Below are 20,871 nucleotides of genomic sequence, written 5' to 3'. Positions count from 1 at the left end.
GATTTTTTTATAATTTTACATAAGTTTTGTTAAATTAAAAATAATAATTTTACAAATAGCCACTCTCAAAATTAAGAGTAAATATTATGAAAACATAATAATTTTATTCTTTCAAATCTTATTATACTCAAAGAAAGTGCCAAATAATCTCAATAAAAGAATAAAAATTTATAATAATATAAAACAAAGAAAGTATATATTATTTATTCCAATTGTCTACTAACAAGCGTAAAATATTTTTTATTAATGCATGAAGGTAGTCTTGATTTTTGTGACTTACAATTAATTTTCTTCGATGTATTTCTCTTTATTATACGATAAGGATTATAAACTCTAAACTCAGCTTAAAGTTGAAGTAGAATTATAAATATTAATATATCAAATTATAATATTAATATTAATATAAAATTACTTAAATGTGTTTTTAATTTTCTAAACAAATACTGTTCATAATTTTTATAAAGAATACGAAAAACATGTCTTTACTATATCAATTTCTAAAAAAATTATTTTTATACTAAAATCAGTCTACACTTGTGACTTTTTGCTGTATTCTAATTTGGTTAAAAAACAAGCAAAGAGATTGTACAATGTTATACTTAAAGAAACATAAACGTATCTTTTCCATTTGCTTTAATACTGAAATATGGAGCCGAGGTAATATATTAGTGATATTTCTGAAGTCGAATCTTTATCCCTCTTATACGAGTCGTGGCACGCGTTATATATATACCACCAAAACCTTCGTCACACGAAACGTGCCCAGTTTCTCGACCAACAACACACCCACGCCTACTCTACGATCCTTCATCTTTGTAAGCGAGGGTTAAGTTTAAGGGTAAAGCAAACAACCCTTGAAAGAAGTCGCCCATAGTTTGATCGATGCGTGATTCTTATATTCGGCCATTTGGTTTTTGAAAAAAATACTATCCATGTTTGTGGTAATATAAAAAAAAATTTTTAAATATTACATAAATATATCATAGATTATGTATCATGCTCGTATAACAATAAAAATATTTAAGTATCAAGTAATAATTTAAATCGTTCGTTTTCTAATGCAACTTTGAAAAATATTAGGCTTAGGTACTTAGAGATTCTTAATTTTCGTAAGTTTTAAAAAGTAGATTTATAACAACTTTACAGCAAATATAATAACGTAATTTGTGAAAAATGAAATTGATATTAAAAGGTAAAGATTAATTCCATATTGAAACTGTCGTGAAAAAAGTTGTTACGTCGTTGATTTAAAACGCTTTGTGTTTTTGTTCATCTTTCTAATTGTTTTTATCTATTAGCTATTATAACAGATGATAATTCATAATAATAATTAAAGAAAAAAATCGTGCATTCCATTCGATTTTAGTTCCTTTCATTTACATATCCAATTTAGGGGAATCAAAACTTTTTCTGAATCTTTCTTCCGATGTCACATTAGTTCGCTGGCAAATGAAATATTCGGATGTTTTATCAGTTATTTCCGCGTTCTCTGGCATTTTCGGCGTTCTGTCTCGCTGACCCAGTCCAGCGTTTTTGCTTTGCGAGCTTCGAAACTATTCTTATGTTTTCTCTCGCTATTTTCCGTCATGTTTCGATGTAGCGTGTTTGCCACAGTACAGCTACCCTGGGGATAAGCAAATCCCGTCGCTCCGTGTTACGACCATATACAACGATACGCGCTACTGCCACGAAAGTGAATTAACTTTATATTAGGCCGCGGCGGAAGATCGTCGTTACTTTAACCCCAACACGACCGGTTAGAACCCGTGCCAAACCTTTTTTCGCCTGCGAAAGAAGGAGAAATTTCTCGGTGGTATAAGATATCTCACGGGATATCGTGCAATGGGAGAGAGGAAGCGGGCGTCGGGTCTTTTATCTCGACTCGCCGCAAAGACGACCGGTTGAGTATAGACTGAAAAGGCTGTGGGATGTAGAAGGAGAAAAGGGAGGGCGCCCGGCGGCACGAAATTTCACTTAGGCTCTTGTCGAGGGTGAATTGCGAGGATGAGTCGCTGCGAGTATTCCAGGGTCGACATTGCGCCAAGGCGGTGGCGAGTGTTTTCCTCGTGTATATCTCAACGCCACGAGAGCGGCACCGAGTTACGTCGAGGAAGGCGAAAAACAAGCCGGCAAGAAAGCGTGCTTTAATGGACGAAACGAGTTTCCAACCACATGGAGCGCTATTGTTTCCGCCTTATTTTCCGCCCCTTTCGTCAACATCCCTGCATTATGTCAGTATAACCTCACGTTCATCGGTTTACGCTAGAACAACACTGATCGCGTCGATCTATCCATTTCGAGCCACATCCAACTGTTGGAACTTTTAAACTTTATGCGCGTTTACAACTGTCGTTATATACATACATACATATATATATATCAATATATATATGCGTATTTTTCTGGCTCAATTGTGTCTCTCTTTTTCTCTTTTGTTGCATAAATAAATAAATAAATATATATATATATATATATTTATGCAACAAAAAGGAAAAAGAGAGAAACAGAGTCGAGCCAGAAAAAAACGCAAGAAATGAAACACTAATTTCGTTTGATTGCAAAATGGATATTTTCCGCGAACCGGTGATCGAACCATGCCGGGAGTACGATGGGAAGCCGCCGGATAATGGTACTCCGCGGGAATCGAGAGAGGAACCACACTGCTCTGCCGATCGAAAACACATCGGACGGGAGGATCATATGCACCCGCGTGAATATTGATACGCTGATATCGACTGTAATATATTATTCGGAGAGGGACGTGCGCGATAATATTTTACACGCGGCGACTTCATATTTTATGCAAAAGGCTGTAAAACGCAAGCGGCCGCGAATAGTTTTTGATGATTCCTCTGCGGGCTGTGTTTTATGGGAAGTCACACTCGCGCTTTAGGATTTTTCGCGCATCTCAGATATTCTTTTAAACGGAATCTTACGGAAGATTAAACGAGAATTCGTTCGTAATGAGGATGTGGTCTCGATGAAACATGATGTTTTCAATGTTATATAATGGATTTTTGCATAAAACATTTCTGCAGAAATTTTCAGTTTGTTTTCATATATTTTTCTAAACACTTCAGGACTATACTTTTCATTTTTACCTTTGTGAAGACGATTATATCCAATCTGACAGGAGCTAATATCTGTCAAATCTTATTCGAGCGAATTTTCGGCATATTTTTCGTTACTGCTTTATCTGTCATTAATAAATATAGACCATATTAATCAAGCACCTCAGACACGCAATGTATATTTATGTTTCGAAACGTACTGATTGACATGTAGTTAGTAACGTGGACAACGAGCACACTTGAATAATATTCATGTAGCATGACTGTCACTTATCAATACATCGCGAAAGAAGGATCAGCTTAATGATCGAGTGACCCGGGCCGTATGATGAATCACAGCGCTCAGAGAAAGAAACCGAAACACATTATAAATAACTAAAATTAAAATTGAAAGATCATAATCTTTTTTTAACGACATTAAACTTTAAATATTTATAATTCTTACAACAATTATCGAATGCTACAATATATTTGTTTGAAACTTATTCTGAATGTCAATATAAATATTAATTGTTTATTTATTAATATATCTATAAAACTCCTATCGATTAATTCTTTTATCATAAATGTATTTACTTAATATTTCATATTAATAATCATATAAAAAAAATAAGTACATAAAAAATTGAAAATTGAGTTAATTTCTAATAAATGTTGAAAAGATTGATTTTAAGATAATTAGTTAACAAGATAATTTGATTTCAATTAAGATATTTCCCTTAAAAAAACATCATTTTTTAAAGAATATACGAATGGCTAATCTAATACCAAAAATTTATTATATAATTTTACAAACATGTAAAGATTACATTTTCTTGTTTCATAATTAGAAATAAATTTCTTGTAATTCGTCAAATATATTATAGTTTCGCAAGTGTAGTATAAAGCGTTGCAACATGCCGGGCGAGATAAACGGGCGAAAAAGGAATAAAAAAATGGCGAAATAGATAAAGGGAATTTTTCTTCGCGTACCGGAAGGAGTACACCGCTAACAGAGTTCGAAAGAGTTAAACTTTATCGCTACCGGAGAGGAAGTGAGGGAATGAAAGACAGAGAGGAGAGAGTGCCCCGAGGATGAGGATTCCTCTTGACTCTCGGAGCTAACTCTCTTTGTTCCAATTATCGCAGCCTCACCCCTGCGACTAGACGAGCTTGCCCACCGACGCGATTTGACCTTTTCCGCTTCCGGTTAACCGCACGCTATAGCCGGTTATTCTTCTCTCTAGCGACACGATTTTTACTAGTGCTCAGGTTCCCCTGCTTCCATCCGCGGTCTCGTAAAATGTTAACATTTACAGTGTGTAAGAATTCCCGACAAATTGTTTTTTACAACATCCCGTCGTATTCCTTTGTTCATTAACGCGTAGCCTGATTATAATAAAAAGCTCTTAATTAATTAACAATTACGCGCATAAGATCGTATAAAATAACCAAACTTTTTAAATGTACGAAAAAGTCAAGTAACAAGTCGTGCTTCTTTATTTGTTTTGTATTAACCTTTTTACACCATAAAATTCTTATGTGTATGAAAAGAATATTTCGACTATAAAAATTCGTAAAAAATTAAGAAAATTCTCTGGCTCATATAAAATATGCACAATTTTAATGTTTTTTTAAAATTACTTTATTCAAAAAGACTTTAATAGATGATGAATGGCATTTATCCGCAATTTAATGTTGACGAATTAAGGTTATCGCAATGCATTTTCCTTGACAAGAAGCATCACGCTTCCAACCCGAGAAATTATCTCGATACGGAGAATCGCTGGAGAATGGTTCGAAAACGAGCAATTCGACGTATACATATATTCAGATCAGTTTACTTCAGGAATGTTGAGCACTTAAAAAACATCCTTCGTGGGATGGTACCGAGCAAGCGTTTAGCTGGTCTGAAAAGGGTGGTTTGAACCGACGAATAGGCAGTCGGATTCGGTGAGTCGACGATGGAAGAGGGAAGGGAGAAGACGACGAACGAAAGGCTGACGGAGTTACATTGAGCCAGATGGATCGGCGATCGTTTGTCGTTCTTAACGCCACGGGAGGGCTCAACGGCGGCGTTGATATTCACCGACTGATGCCGGAAAAATTACCCGATTAGTTGGCATCCATCGCACCGCACCCTGTTCCCTTCTCTCTTTCGAAGATGCAGCGACTATTCCCGTCCGCTTTCCCTCCTCCCATCCCGGCCAGCTTTTCGACCCCTCATACCAGGAGTTCGTCGAAGCGCCTGGAACAAACTCAGCGCAGCGTAATTCGCCCTCATTAATTAGGATTTTCGCGGCGAGAGAAATTAGCCGAGAGCGGCTAAAACCACGGTGGTGCGCAGGACAGTAATTTGTTTCGTAACCTTCGCCATCGTTGCTCAGGGAGAATTTAGGCGAAATTTTAAATTTTCTTATTATTTGATATGCAGTTATATTTAATGCGCGAAAGGAGAAGGAAAAACATTTTCCATCCCTCATCCCGCGCGTTATTCCTAATCCGACAGAGTCAACATTCGACATTCTTCCCTTGACGTCCTCCCTCGATGTTTTCACAAGTGCTGCTAAAGGGATGCTTGCGGTTTGTATCTCAAACGTTACAGCACGACGACGTATAATTGCGCCGCGAAGTCATTCGGTATAACCAGACATGCAAGACCGCGGTTGGATATCCGTGCGGTGCATTGTTATCGAGACAATGACGTAGAGTGACGGTCGACAACGTACGAGCAGCGAAGATTCGCGAGCGCGTCTCGGAGCAACGCTCGTTCTTGATAATGTAACAGACAGCTCTCGGAAGGCGGTTGGGGATATGGAGGGCGGTAAGTGTGGCTTAGCGCGGCTCTTAATAATTCGGGCGTACCCGGAGTGCCTCGCCCGTACTAGGCCCTTCTAACATACGCTTACCTTACATGCACATACACGCATATACCTACTCATTTATGGCGGCCGCACCTAACTTCGTCCTGACGATGGACGCAAGGAGAGGAGGTCGACTGCGAAAGGTCGGGAACGAGGGGTGGTGGCCGCTCGAAAAAGCACGTAAATTCGCGCTATAGCTGCCGCGCCGCTACAAGACTTTTATCGCGCAGAAACATTTACCGCGCAACGCTCGGCATTTGCATGCAAACGCGCGATCGTGTCCCATCTTTTCGCCACCCGTGTTTTCCCCGCGACGCGAAGGTTACCGCCATTCTCGTGCCGTGTCTCTTCCCTGATGTTGCTCTTAGACTACTCGGTTACCTCGTCTTCTTGCCTCTATGTAGTGAGCCTCGTCCTCGCAAAATCTCACTTCCTTTCCTCGATACCGATATTACATGGATAAAGAAAGGAAAACGCAGCACTGCAAGCGTTAATGATGATCTTTTATTAAATTCTTTTATTACATTCTCAGTAAATCCAATTATGAAAAAATGTTTATTGTTTTTGTACGCAAAAATATATATACCTTTTTAAATCATTTAATAGTATTCTTTTTTGTATGTATATATTTTGAAATTATATATAATTTTACCTTTTTTCCACATCTATCTACGGATTATTAGGCAAGGTAACAATAAAAAAATAAAGTCACGTTGAAGGTAATAGATATGAAGAAACCTCCTCAACAAATATTGGACTAAATATGAATTATGAATTGTTATTTAGCACAATTTTATTTTACTTTTAAATGGATCAAACGAATAAGAGACAAGTTGCAACATTTTTGAGTCTTCTTTTTTTAATTATTTATTTAAATTAATTTTTTTATTGTTCTATTTTTCAAGAACAATTTAAATCTTATACAACTGATTTAAATAACTGGTTCAATAATTTAAAAAATTATAAAAATGTTTATGCAAAAAATTTATAGATCAAATATAGATAGGTCGATTTTTCTCTTAATACGTGAAAACTCAGCATTGACAGGATAATGCAAAGCAACGAGAAAAAAAAACACGTACAGTACAATTCTCACCAAACTCTTCTTCTAATGAAATATTGATTCAAATAATTCTCGTAAATACCCGTGGAATGTTCATGTATCATCTCCCCATTCTTTCCCCCGCCAGCGAGATGAGGGAAAGTGCTAAGAATAATGGAAGCACGCGCCATTACCATTACGGAAACGAAAATTTCTCGAATCGCTGCCTCTCCAAGGATAGAATTATAGATGCTTTTATTTATTCACAACTTGGGATTTTCCCCAATCGCATAACAAAACGAGTGACATACTATGATCGAAGTGAACAAAGTCAACAATAGACATTTGATATGAGAAAAAGAAAGAGAGAATCACGATTCCCAGATTGAATGTCAAAGCATGAAACTGCATGGAATTTGGAAGTATTCTCTTTCGTGTGAAATCAAAAATTTCTTTTCTTACATTCTTACAAAAAACGAGTATTAAATAGTTGTATTATTTCTACTTATATCAGTATTTTTTATAACCAAATAGTATATTATCATTTTTAATTTGTTACTCTTTTTTAAGTACATTGTATATATGTAATAACCACGCATACACATATATATATCAAAATCTCCTTTATCGTAGATCATCCTTTTTGTTTCATATACATTTTGCATTACGAAATCTAATCCACGCGTAAGTACTTAATAAATATTTTCTTTTTTTATCTTTCTTTCCTCCACACATCGTCGTGTCCTTGATCTGTTTGGGTATGCATAGCATCGCGGTCATTTGTAACGCTGAGCCCTTCTGGCGCAGCATCTAAGCGGGCTTCTCGCGACGGTGAATCTACTCGACATCTCTCGCTCTCTCTTTCTCTCTCTCTCTCTCTCTCTCTCTTTCTCTCTCTTCCTTCATGCCATAACCGTCGCTACCAGCCCTTTTTCTTTCGCGATGGAGCTGACGTCACACGAGAAAGCGACATATCACCCGCTGGCAGTCATCCGCCGACTCGCAAAACCCTTCTGACACGACGTGACTCGCGATGTTAACCGGAGACACTGGACGACAACGAGGAAGAAACGAAGGAAGGAAGCAGGGAGAAGAAAGAAAACCAAACGGACCATGGGGATGAGATAGGTGACGGGACGGGAAGAGGGGTCTCGAGTTTGGATCCATCCTGGCTTCTTCGTCCCCTCGATCCGCGACCGGAGGAAGAAGCCGACCTCCGCTCGCTCATCCACCACATTCTGCTCCACCGTCCTGCACATCCGGCAATCTCGTTGCATCAGGGGAAAACGTGTCCCGCGAAGATAATGAAGCTGGCGAGGGCGGAACTATACGTGACTTACCCAGCGGATAACTAGATAAATAGTTACCTCGCATTTGGCGCCGTGAAATTTATGACTGTGGTACTCGATTTCGCCTGGCGAGGTATTTGTCGATAAGCCGTTCAAGCTATTGCTTAATATTCTCTACTTGAATGTAAATAACATATATTTATAATATTATAAATATTTTGTTGTTGATTAAAACAAAATAGAGAGATTACCTTGTATTGTCAAAGATTTAATATCTCTAAAGAAAAAATTCTTCCAAATGTGTCGTATCATTTAAAGCGTTAAAAGAATTTCCAGTTTTCAAATGATTACATAATTTCACTTTTCATATTGTCGAGAGCATTCTTACTATATTGATTTACGTATACATATATAAATGATAAATTAAATGGAATATATAATATGTCGCGAAAAAATTTACAAAGTTTATGCATGAGTAATTTAATTTGAAAAAGATAGAATAGGTTGTTATAGCTCTATTCAATTTCAAGAAAAAGAGAGAATCAAGTTGCCTATCAGCTGAACCGCTGTGATCAAATTGACAATGTCCCCGGTTCGATAAGATCCTGCAGTCCTCTAGAGTGTATTCCGAAAGCAAACCATCACAGGTGCGGAAAGCTACTAGAGATCGAAGGTCGTGGCAAACCATTACGATAATCCTGTTGGACCCCTGGTGCCAGGGATTTGACTCCGGGCAAAGCAGCGTCGGAAAGAGCTAAACAGGTTTATGGAAACTAACTGAGTACGGGAGAATAAAGCGCAAAATGTATTTTCCGTATCGTATACTTTTGCTGAGTTTCGAAGTAAAATGTCTTATCATGAAAGAGTATGTGTGTATATGTGTATACATAGACGTACGCATGTGTGTATTCTCGTCTTCTATAAAATTTGGATTAAACACAGTTATAACAATTATTATTATTTTATGAAAAAACAAATGTTGCAAAAATATCACGACAGAAAATAGAAATGCACAATCAACTACTCGGTTTATTAAAGGATCAGAATGTGTTTGTTTTTTTACTTTTTGCTGATCTGTGATATGGAAGAGCAAAGTGTGCCTCAAGGGAAAAAAAACATACAAAGCCGAATCGATACTATGCGGAGGACTGTTCGGTAATAGTTCGGCCCTCATGATAGCCCTTTTCTCGGCAATGCGTCACATCGGCTGGAATGACTACACGTGTTTCAAGGAAAGACACGATTGGCCCTATCGGAGAGCCTAAAAATAGAAGAAGCATCGAACGTCGCTCGAGTCCGTGCAAGAATCTTCCCGGGAAATAAAATATACCTGCGAGCTCGCATATTTTCATCCAATTGCATCCAGAAAAGCATAAAAGAAATTGTAATTTTCCGCGAGCGATTGTTTCTCCTGCGTAAATCGTAACGCGCGATTTCTAACTGCACCGTCGAAGAGGAACGGCTTTACTTTGGTGAAAAAGTATTCATCCATATTCCTCCGCCGTCGTAAAAGCTGCACATATACGTTTCTGCCAGAAATATTTTTCTTGGTGGCGTGCCAAGAGAGATGTCTCTCTCTCTTTCACTCCTCGTAAAGTTTGAAAAATATAAGTACGCAAGATATCGTAGTGTTGTTTCACAATTGGAACCGCGATATATATTCGCGATTGCTAAATTGATCATTTACCGATTTCCTGATTCTGCAACAATTGTTGACGATGAAACACGGTCGCTGCGAAACGAAATAAAGGGGAGATGGGATGCTCGGCCGAGCTTTTCGCAGACATACAAAATTGCGGCGGTCGCTCAAACCCGTCGAAGGGACGCGCTTTGGGGAGAGAAGGGGGTAATATCGATTTCCCGTTATGCCCTCAGAGGGACCGCGTTCTCCGAAGCATTCAATTGATCCTGGTAGCACACATTTGTCGTTGGAAGAGCGCGCCGAGGGTTTCCACTTTCGAGAGGCTGTCACTTGCCGCGGTCGATATCTCGCCCTTCTCTCCCACGTTCCGCGCGTAGTACCCTTCCTATCACTACCTTTGAGATTCCCGCTCGCTCTTATGAGCTCCTGAAAAATGTTCCGCCGTTTCGTGTAAATCCATTTTATCCGTCCATTCATCTAAACCCACCGTGCCCCTCGCGCGCGCGCGCGTATAAGCTCATAGAGCCGACGAGAATCGATGAACCGTGCGCGTGTTCATTCCTCCGCCTCCCCGAGTACTCAATTAATCCTGTCCCAGTACACGTACAACGACCGTGTCACAAACACGCGACTCTCCGCTTTCGAGAGGCCGTTGTCGCCTGTGACTCGTACCCTCCTGTCTCGCAACGTCTTTAAGAACGCTGACTCACGTATTATTACGAAAACTGCTCGTTAACTTCTTGTCAATAGGGTCGACGTGATTCAAATTAAGAACGCATTATCCGCTTTACAACGAGGAGCGTATGCGTTCGTTCGTCTACACGTACTTAGACTTAGACACTTGATCGATATTTGCTAAATTACCGACTCACTCTCGCAGTTTCAGCGCCTATAAAAGTAGCGGCTGAAGAAAAACACGAATAATGAAAAAAATATTATTTTTTATGAATTTGCATGTTATAAAATCGATGTACCGGCAAATGTTTAATAATTAAATATTTTATTATTAAGATTATAATTATGAATTTTTACATCAATTTTTTACGTTAATATATAAAATTTATTGTCAACCATAAAGATTCATCTAATGCGGGTTTTAAAATATCCTTTTTTCTATCCCTCAACTGCAAATAAAATAAGAATATAAGCTTGGTCGCATACTATTCAGGGAGAATCAAGCATAAAATTCGAGTAATTGCGCGTACCAAGAAAATTACGCTCAATCTCTATTCATATGGAGCCCCGTAAAATCCACTACTCTTCCGATCTCTTCTTACTTTCGTGTATAGCATGCACTGATAATCAAGTGCATTTTGCTCGCGGAAAGAAAACGCTCGCTACTCCGACGAAGTTTGTCGGGACAATGTTGAAAGTATGCCAAGTGCTGTAAAAGCGAATCATCCTACCCCGTATCCCAGCGAGCTTTTAAAAGTATACTTCGCTCCACTTCAGGCCCGCGCCCGTCCCCGCTGCGCTGTGTAAGCTCATAAAGCTTGCTGAAGATCGATGAAGGGCGAATCCCACGTTCGAAGGGTCCCGACATGAGTGAAGTTTGCCGCGAGCGGTAGTCTAACTCGCGTTGAAATCTGCTCGGGGATTTACATCCGGGGCGTGAAACGTTTTTCAGCCCGGACGTCACCGGAACGTCGGGGAAACGCGAACTGACGGATGGCGGAGGCTCTTTATCTCGACGGAGGATGCGGTCTTTATCGGGTCGGGAAAGTATGTTAGCCGGCGGTATCCTGGCGAGATTAGAATGTCGGAATCGGTAAGTTGCGGACTAGACGGCCGTTTGGTTGGCGCAGATAAAGCGAAACGCGGCCGCACAAAGGCATGCATCGGGTCGACTCTGACGAGAGAGAGAGAGAGAGAGAGAGAGAGAGAGAGAGAGAGAGAGAGAGAGAAAGGGAGAGAGAGCCCGGATTGCCAAGTTCGCGAAATTCGTTTGACTTTAAACCAATAATAGCGGAACGGCTGGACAGACTCTCGAGTATTGTCAGATTGCAGGTTGTTGAACCAAATTGGCGCTATCCATCCAGCCCAACACACAAGATAAATAAAATTTGTTTTCAGTAAACCCGTATACCCGTATTTTCAAAACTTAATATCATGAACGAAACTAACTCGTACAGTAACGACGAATTTACATCTGTCATGATTGGAATGTGATAACGCATTTATTGAAATAAATAAAGTAGTAAAAAATATTATATTTATAATTTTAATTTTTTTTTTTTTTCAAAACAAAAATACTTTTTATTTTTTATATGTCAGGTAGCTTTGAAAGACTGTTGCGAATAACTTTAGATAAAATATTTTTTGTTAGTGACGTTATGATATGAATCAAATATAAATTAAAAATGTTTACTTTAACTATACGTTGTCTCATAAAAGCATTTCTTTGGTCGCGTTTCATTCTTTACAAAGTGGAATTTATGCGACTTCTGGTTTCACGCTTTCGCAAACTCTTAGATTTTACGTCCTTGCTGCGGAATCTCGTGAATTAAACACAAAGTTGATAAACCTAAAAGAATGTTTGGATTTTCTGGGTAGATGTTGTTACTAGGGCTGAGAAGATGGAGGGAGGTCACGAAAGGGGTGGCAAAGCATTCCGATCCTTGAGTGCGCCTCCCTCGAGGATGCCGCGTCGTACTTATATGTGGTTACTAAATCCCACAATATATATGTATACACAAGTGCGTATACACATAAATACAATCTCTTATGTATTCGTAAATTCTTCTTCGTGCAGACACGAGTGCGCAAATGCACATTTACTTGCGACGTATACATATCAGATATAAGGGGCTCGCGAAGCAGCTTTCGTATCTCAAAATGTCGCTTGAAGCAATTAAAAGATGTCTTCAGACATTTACTTAGTAATGCATTGTGTACGTTTAGATGCAATACTAAATATTGTATATTGAAATACTGTACAATGTACGATGCTAAGCCAAATTAGATTAATTTTTCTAAAGAAAAAAGAATCTCTATTATTAAAAATGTGTATACGTATTTACATATCACGTCTATTAGTATAAAATTCTGAAATATTGTAAATACATTTTTTTAAACTGAGTTTATTTTCTTAAACTTAATTAATTATTTTAAAAATTAGTAATTTGTTTATAATACAAAACAAGCACTTTTATCATATAAAACTGTCATCGTAGAAAATTATATCGGTACTTTTGCGTAATAAATTTGCTGATAATAAACTTAAAATAAAAACAGATTCAGACGATATAATTACGTCGTTTGCAAAGTTGAGAATCCTTCGCTCTTGACAAAAACGAACGAGATGGGAATGAAGATGAGGGGAAGGAAGAGACGGGTAAGGGAACAGGTACGATAGCGCTTGTAAGAAGCTGTAACTGCGTGGCGGCAAAGTGACGGTGGATAGATGAAATGCCAGTCTACCGTGCGGTAGTGACGCGAACCACGCTGTCGCAAAATGGATGTCGTACAGGTGACAGCTGAAAAAAGTATGATATATTAGCGACCATTAGGTAAGAGGAGGACCACGGTTGCACAACCCGGTCCTAGAACGTGGCTAATGGCGTTCAACGTTAGTGCTACTTCTTTCGGCAGGTTTAAAGTGCCTACTATAAGAATGATTCGAAGAGCAACTCACGGAAATTCGCAGGACTTGCAAAGAGCCGGTGGACTAATGCAAAAAGAAACACCAGGACAAACATTATTTGCGATATTATAGACATTATTTAGATTTAGTCTCTTTTATATTATATCATTTTTGATAATTTAATATATATTATATAAATATATTATTTTTTATTACTTATATATTACGATTTATCCATTTAAACAAGCTTAAATATCCAAATATGTATTAGTATTAAAATATTTTTATTAAAATAAAAGAAAAATATTTTCTGTTAAATATTAGCTGATTTCATCAATCTTAGCAATATTGAAAGAAATTTTACAGAGTTATATAATGGGAAGAAGCTGTGATAAGATATATCAAAATATACTAAATAAATAAATAAGAGAGAGAGAGAAAGAGAGAAAGAAGTCTTTGAGAGAGAAATATTTAATATTATAAACAAATTCCTATTAAATGCAATTCCAAGATGAAAATCTACGTTTTCTATTAGCAAAGATCTCGAACGAAAGAAAGGCCTAAAATATATAGCGAGCGATTTTATCGCTCCGCTTCAATTTTCTCGGAAAATAGAATTAACGTCAGTCAAAGGACGAATATGCTCTCGTAATTTTGATTCACACGAAGCCCGTTATCTTTTACATTGTAACTTTCGGTCCTGGTATAGCTGACACTTTGATCATGTAATTTTACGTACTCGCCGTGGACAAGTAAAATATTAAAATTAAACTCTGATAACACTAAAAAAATTTTTTTAAACAAAAATTCTTCTATGTAATTCTAATAACGTTTATACACATGTAATATTGTATAATATTGTATATATATTTCTGTTTTAAAAATTTCGCTATATAAATGTCTCTATAAATTTCATATAATTATGATAATACACGATATCTTTCGTCAAAATATATTAAAATAAAAATGTGGAAAGATGCTTGTTTAGATAATTTAGAGTTTTCTCAATCTCGCATAAAAATCAAGTTCCGATAAACTATACGTTTTTAATTCGTGATTAACGCTCACATTTCATTGAATTTCATCGGCTTTATTTATAGACGTCTGAGCGATTCCCGAGTGACTATGACGCGAATTATGTGCCAAACACCAAGTATGCGTACAAACGACCATTGCCATTCGATCGTCGTAGTTCGTATGCCGCGATATAACGAGTCATCGGACTCCGAAGCCTGCCAATGACGGAATGAATTATGCAGTCCATCCTGGATGGATTATGGTGAGCGGAGGATGTATGGTGACGCGCGACTGGTTCCGACTTACTTATTGGTCGTAGAGCGTATCGAGCTGGCATGCATGTGAAATTAAGCATGGATCTCGTTGCTGTCTACAATAATGCACAAATGCAATCCTCGTGAAATTTTACATATTCTGAAACATACTTCCTAATAAATCTTCTGTTAACAACTTTTAAATTGTTTTACATAAAATTTGCGTATGCAAATTAAATATAATAAAAATAGGCAACTATTTCTGTACTTATTTCCATTTAAATAATGTCTTTTCATTTCTGCAGTATTTTAATTACATTTAATTAAAAAACTTAAGAATTAGTTAAGAATTAATTTATTTGGTATTAGCTCTTTAAGATATGTTTTTTATTTCGACGAAATGTTTTTTATTTTTAAATGTCTTATTTTCCGAAGCAAGTTTTATTATATATAATTACAAGCTTAATTTGTAAATTATTTTCTCACCTTCGCAAGTATAGTGTCGACGATTTGAGATATCTGATACGCTATTATCACGAAGGCGCAGAATTTTCGCAGAACAATCGTTCGCGACCGAATCGCGCAGATGCCTCCACTAAAACTCAGGATTGCCCTTGGACGATAGTTTAGCTCCTACTAGTCGTCCTTCTTTTTCAAGGCCCGAAACGTCGGTGGCACGACTCCCGAGTATTGTTGTCGAGACAGTAGTATCGTTTCCATTGTCTACGAAGACGAGGGGGCGCGCTCACTATCTCTCAGACCGTCGTTAATGCGCATAAGGGTGGCAACCTGGCGCCGTCTTACCCCGTAAACACTCGCGCGTAAATTCGGGCTGAGTGCACGCCTGTCTCTCTTTTCGTATGCTGGAATAAGCTATCGTAAGGTCCTATCGTGTTGAGCGACAGTCTTACCGGACAACAGTGATTCTCATCGCTTTGGGCGGTCGAGATTATATCCCTTTTTTTTTTTGAGCGATCTAATCGAGATCACCGTCGCGCGTCCTGACCGCGATTACGCCACGCTATTCTAACGAAAGATCCTATCTCCATACAATGATAATTACGAGGAAAGAAGGGGGAAGGGAATCGAGAATGGTACCCATGAGACCTTTGAAATTTTAATTTTATAAAACAGGGATTACGCCTTGTTGAGATTACCAGCTTTCTCTGTTATAATATGATTCCGGTGAAGAAACAGTTTTTCTCCGCCGGTCGCCGCGATACCGTCATTTAAAGCGTCGTGAAACTCATCGTTAAATTCGATCCTAGAAGAAGGGAAACAAACCATCAGCCGCCACCGCCGCCGCCGGGCTGATCGCGGATGTAATCGCGGTCGTTGCCTACGGCGCAATAGCCCCATCCCGACAAAAATTCGAGATTTCTGCATGGAATGCGGAGCTTCGCGAAAACGAGAGAGCAAGCCGCGTATTAATGGAACTGTGCGAAAACATTTGCCTGACGCGGCATTCTGCGACGCTTTCATGGTTAATATGCCTTTGAGAGCTTTCCACTTTCACGGATGTAAAATGAAAGACACAGGATCTATATATCTGTGGCTTTTAGTTGATGAGATCAAAGATAATTACGATCGAACATTTAATTTGAAAAATGTAATTTTTTCATTTTGATTTCTTGGAAATTTATTTTTAGAGATTCAATTTTCGCTGGCTCTCACTTGGTTTACGCACATATGCACCGTATCTGCGAAATAAACGCATGTTAGACGTGCGGTACTTATATCCAAAGCACGTTATCGCGTTCCCCTTCTCGAAAGGCCATCATCGTACCTTCCGTTTCTTTATGTTACGGTCAATTTTGTATTCTCCCGACGTTATCTTCTTCTTTTCTCGCTCTTTTCCATTTGCGATTTCTCCTCCCCCGCTCTTCCCCCCCCCCCCCTCTGGCTACGCACACTCCGGTCAAGCCGTTTATTTTTTTCTTTCTTTACGAACCGGAAGAAGAGACGCAGAGGCACGACGGCATAGCCATTCAAAGTATTTTACGGTTTCGTGTTCCGGCGCGCTTTAGGATGTCTCTCTTCTTCCTTCTTTCTTCCCGTCTCTCGTTTCCTTGAGAGTTCCTGCTCTGCACATATTTTTCGCAAGATAGATAACAAAATATGTACATGCGAAATTCATTTGGTACTTACCTTTACCCCATTGTTTTTGTGTCTGTGAAATCGTCTCGACGTCATGTGATCGAGATAATTCGCGTAGATTTCACTAAATAGAATTATGACAGGGATGAAGGTTGCGATAGATACAAATCTGGCATCCTTTTACCAAGAAGATCTGTTGAGTTATCGTACAGCTTATGATCCATAGAAGGAAAGAGTGAATGTAATATAAAATCGCATTACTGATTATTTCCTTTTGTGTTATTTTGCATTAGATTAGATAGTTCTATGTTTCTAAGAGCCGTTATCTTGGCAAGCAAGATGCGTGCGAGAGAACAGTAACGAATTTCTACATCTATTGCTTTCTCTCTCGAGTTGGATTTATTTTATTTAATTTATATCTCACCGTACTTTTTCTCAGAAGAAGAGTTTTCTTAAAATCTTCTTTTACACTTTCTCCTTACAAGTGAGATAACAGTGATGGACTACCAGCGCAAAAGCGCGTGATCGTGATAAATTAGTACACACATTTTTATCCAAATTGAAATTTATTGTACGATGGTCACAAATTTATAAGTATCTGGCATTGCGCAATAATATCTTAAATCACCACAAAAATAAATGTATAGCTATACTTATGTAGCTATACTTATGCATTTTGAGTTACATTCTAGATAGGTAAGAAATTATCGCGATATACATGGAGTCGTAAAATTAGATGCATAAGCAGGAGATATAAACACGGTTGCATACCAGGCGCAATGATGGAATTAAGTAGAGTCAGACCGCCTGTAGAATGCAATGACCCGAATTAAGGCAATTAAGAACGAATTATAGCCGAGTTTAAAATATAGATGCTTGCACGTATACATTCATTGTGTAATTTTTTAAATTCGTGATACTCATATAATGAAATTACACAAGAATCTGACATAATTGTTTTTTTGGACCATCAATCTGCAGATTTGCGAAATAAATCATTAATAGCTGTGATATGTAAGTTTTTATTATTTTTAAAGATAAATCTACTCTTCTACTCTCCTACAGTACTATATAAATCATACACTTTTTTAACATATTACTTGTATATTCTCAAATAAATTTAACGTCAATTTTTTGCAAATTTTAGAGAAAAAGTTCGTGTAATGATCATTATATTGAATATTTAATTTTTTTAATGTATAAATCGAAAAGCAAGCTTGTTATCATAATTTTAATTACTTATTAAGATAATTTAATTCTTTAAAAAAATTGATTTTTTTTACATTATTACGATAGTTTAGGAATTATTTTGTAAATTGATAAATAATTGCTTATGTGTTTGTACCAAATTAACTTCTCCATAATTGAACAGCACATATCTCATAGATTGCCCAAGAAAACACACAACGGTAGTTGTGAGAAAAGTTAAAGCGCTTTAAAGAGATCAATTGTGAATTATAAATTACTCTTTCGCGGTATTCGAATTTCAGTGTCACGTACAATCGCATATCAGGTATGCGCGTCATTGTCTTTTTGGAAATATCTCGGATAGCGAGAATGCGGGGACGCGAGGAATTGTTCTGCTCAATTCCGCTTTGTCGTGCCTCGCTAATTCCTTCGCCATGTCCGAGTGCATGCGCGAGAGTGTATACATAGCGCAAAAAGGTCCGAATACTCGTTAACGAGGTCAGTCCCATATATTATTGTGACGCACCTGCTACTCTCGTGTTACGCTCGACGCATACCGGGACCTTGAGGATAGAGTAAAAACCGTGTGAACCTTTTCTGTGTGAAAAGAAAAAAAAAATAACGGGCTTCTGGATTGCGTGATTCTCAGTGAGATGGACACGACTGTTAACCCACATTTTCAAGTACGTCACGCCAAAGTACCGATTTATCGTTGGCTTTTATGTAAACGGATAACCCGGCTGGTGACATGTCAATAATATTGACGATAACGAGCCTTGACCGGCGCAGTTCCGTAACGTGCCACTTCTGAAATTCAGCTCTCGACGTCGCGTGGCGCAAAGCCAACACGTTTCTCTTTCTGAGTAACGCAAATGATGCTCACGAATGATAAGATAATGTATGTGTCCGCGTTTTTATAATTAATATATATGTAGAAGTTTTTTCTACAAAGAGTATTTATAATATTTATAATATTAATTATTATTTATGTTTGTGTGAAAAATATTATCATTAGTTTTTTAATATGTATATGAGAAAATATAAATATTTTCTTTATATTTGTCATATTAATTGCATTTAAGATAAATAAAATTTTATGGCCGCTTATGTAGATAGATACTGCTTTTCACCTTATTTTATAATATATATTCCGCTATTTATAGGATGTTTATTTCTTAATGTTACAGTTGATAATGAAAAGTCAGAAAATACAAAGCCTATATATTTTATAAGATAGTAATCACATAATCTTTCAAAAGCTAATGCGATTAAAACCAAAGCTGCAAGATCATTGAACTCTGAAATAACAGCCGTAGTAAACATCGAAGTTTCATTGGCGATCAAACTTATAGCGGCCAGCCGTTAAACTCTATAGACAATGCCACCGTTCAATCTGTTTGTCTTGAATCACCTCGGACAACAAGTGTCCGAGGATTAGGAGGCCAGCTTCACCCGGTTAGCGAAGACATTTTCATGCCCTAAAAATACACACCCACCAAGGGAGCTCTCGTTGTTTTTTTTTCGGATGTAACGTTATCACAGTCGGGTATGCCGCAGGGCTTAATTAGTGGTTAAAAAGTCAATTAGCGTTGACCGTATTTGTTAACCTTCCGCGGGTACCGCGTGACAGGCATACCGGCACGTTTTACGAACGAAGGAGGTAGAACGAAACACGGAGCGAGGGCAAATGTCGCACGTGATGTGTCCCTTCTCTCAGCCCTTCTCTCATCCAAGGTCTTTAATGCCTCTTCTCTCTCTTTCTTCTCTCTCTCTCTCTCTCTCTCTCTCTCTCTCTCTCTCTCTCTCTCTCTCTCTCTTTCTCTCGTATTCTCATGTCTCTTCACGCTAGCATCCAGATCAGATGCACCCACATTCGGCACAGTCAGAGTGGAAGGTCTGGTAAAAAAGCACACGTCCAATTAAACGCTGAATCACTCATCCCTCTCCTTCTTTCTCTCCCTCTTCTCTCTCTTCACCCTCTCTGCCTTTCGCCACTCTACCGCCGCGCTCTTACTCTCTTAGAGCTCCCGGTCTCGACAATGAGTGCAATTGCTTCGGTTTCAGAAAGGTTAACGCACCGGGTTAAATGCCGGGGAATTCGGTGTCACTTTCGACCGCCGCGCCACGAAATTGTGGGACCCTTCGTCATCGTACTACGGCAAGCATTAAAGGTTCGTTAAGGGCGAGTAGGAAACCGTCGCAATCGCACCCGCAGACCCCTATGAGAGACTGATTCTCGACAATTCCCTTCATTCTCTTCATGTTCTATTCTTGTCTCATTGGATACATACATAGTTGATTTATTCCAACTTGTTTAGAACGAGTTTTGCAATTCACATCCAAGTTTGCAAGTAATTCTTTTTTTTTTTTTTTTTTTTTTTGTATTATTTCTTTATAACGAATTATGATACTACTAACCGTCATAATATAATTTGACATTTTTCTTTTTATGAGTAATTTTCAAAAAAATACTTTAATTTACATTCCTTGAAGTAAAGTCATACTTATAACTTAAAAAATTATGCTTTCCTATTTATATGATTTATACGCAAAACGGAAATGACACTCTTAAATAGAAATGCTTTTATGCAAACTAATAAGTCCATTACTCTATTACGAGAAAAAAATCAACATTATTGGATATTATTTCTCTTTTCTCTCTCTCTCTCTCTCTCTCTCTCTTTTTCTCTTCCCTTCTGTCTCTTAATCCAGCTTTAATATTCTCTCGAACGAACGCATTCTCAGAGCATAACATCGTCGATTCGTGCTGGGAGAGCACGCCACGTGTACATACACATATACCATCGTATCCGCCAGATTCGCAATAACAAAAACTTCCTAAGTC

Source organism: Anoplolepis gracilipes, chromosome 2 (genome assembly GCF_047496725.1).
Source record: "Anoplolepis gracilipes chromosome 2, ASM4749672v1, whole genome shotgun sequence".
Taxonomy (NCBI): domain Eukaryota; kingdom Metazoa; phylum Arthropoda; class Insecta; order Hymenoptera; family Formicidae; genus Anoplolepis; species Anoplolepis gracilipes.
The sequence above is the reverse complement of the archived record's forward strand: the minus strand, read 5'-3'. Positions refer to the sequence as shown.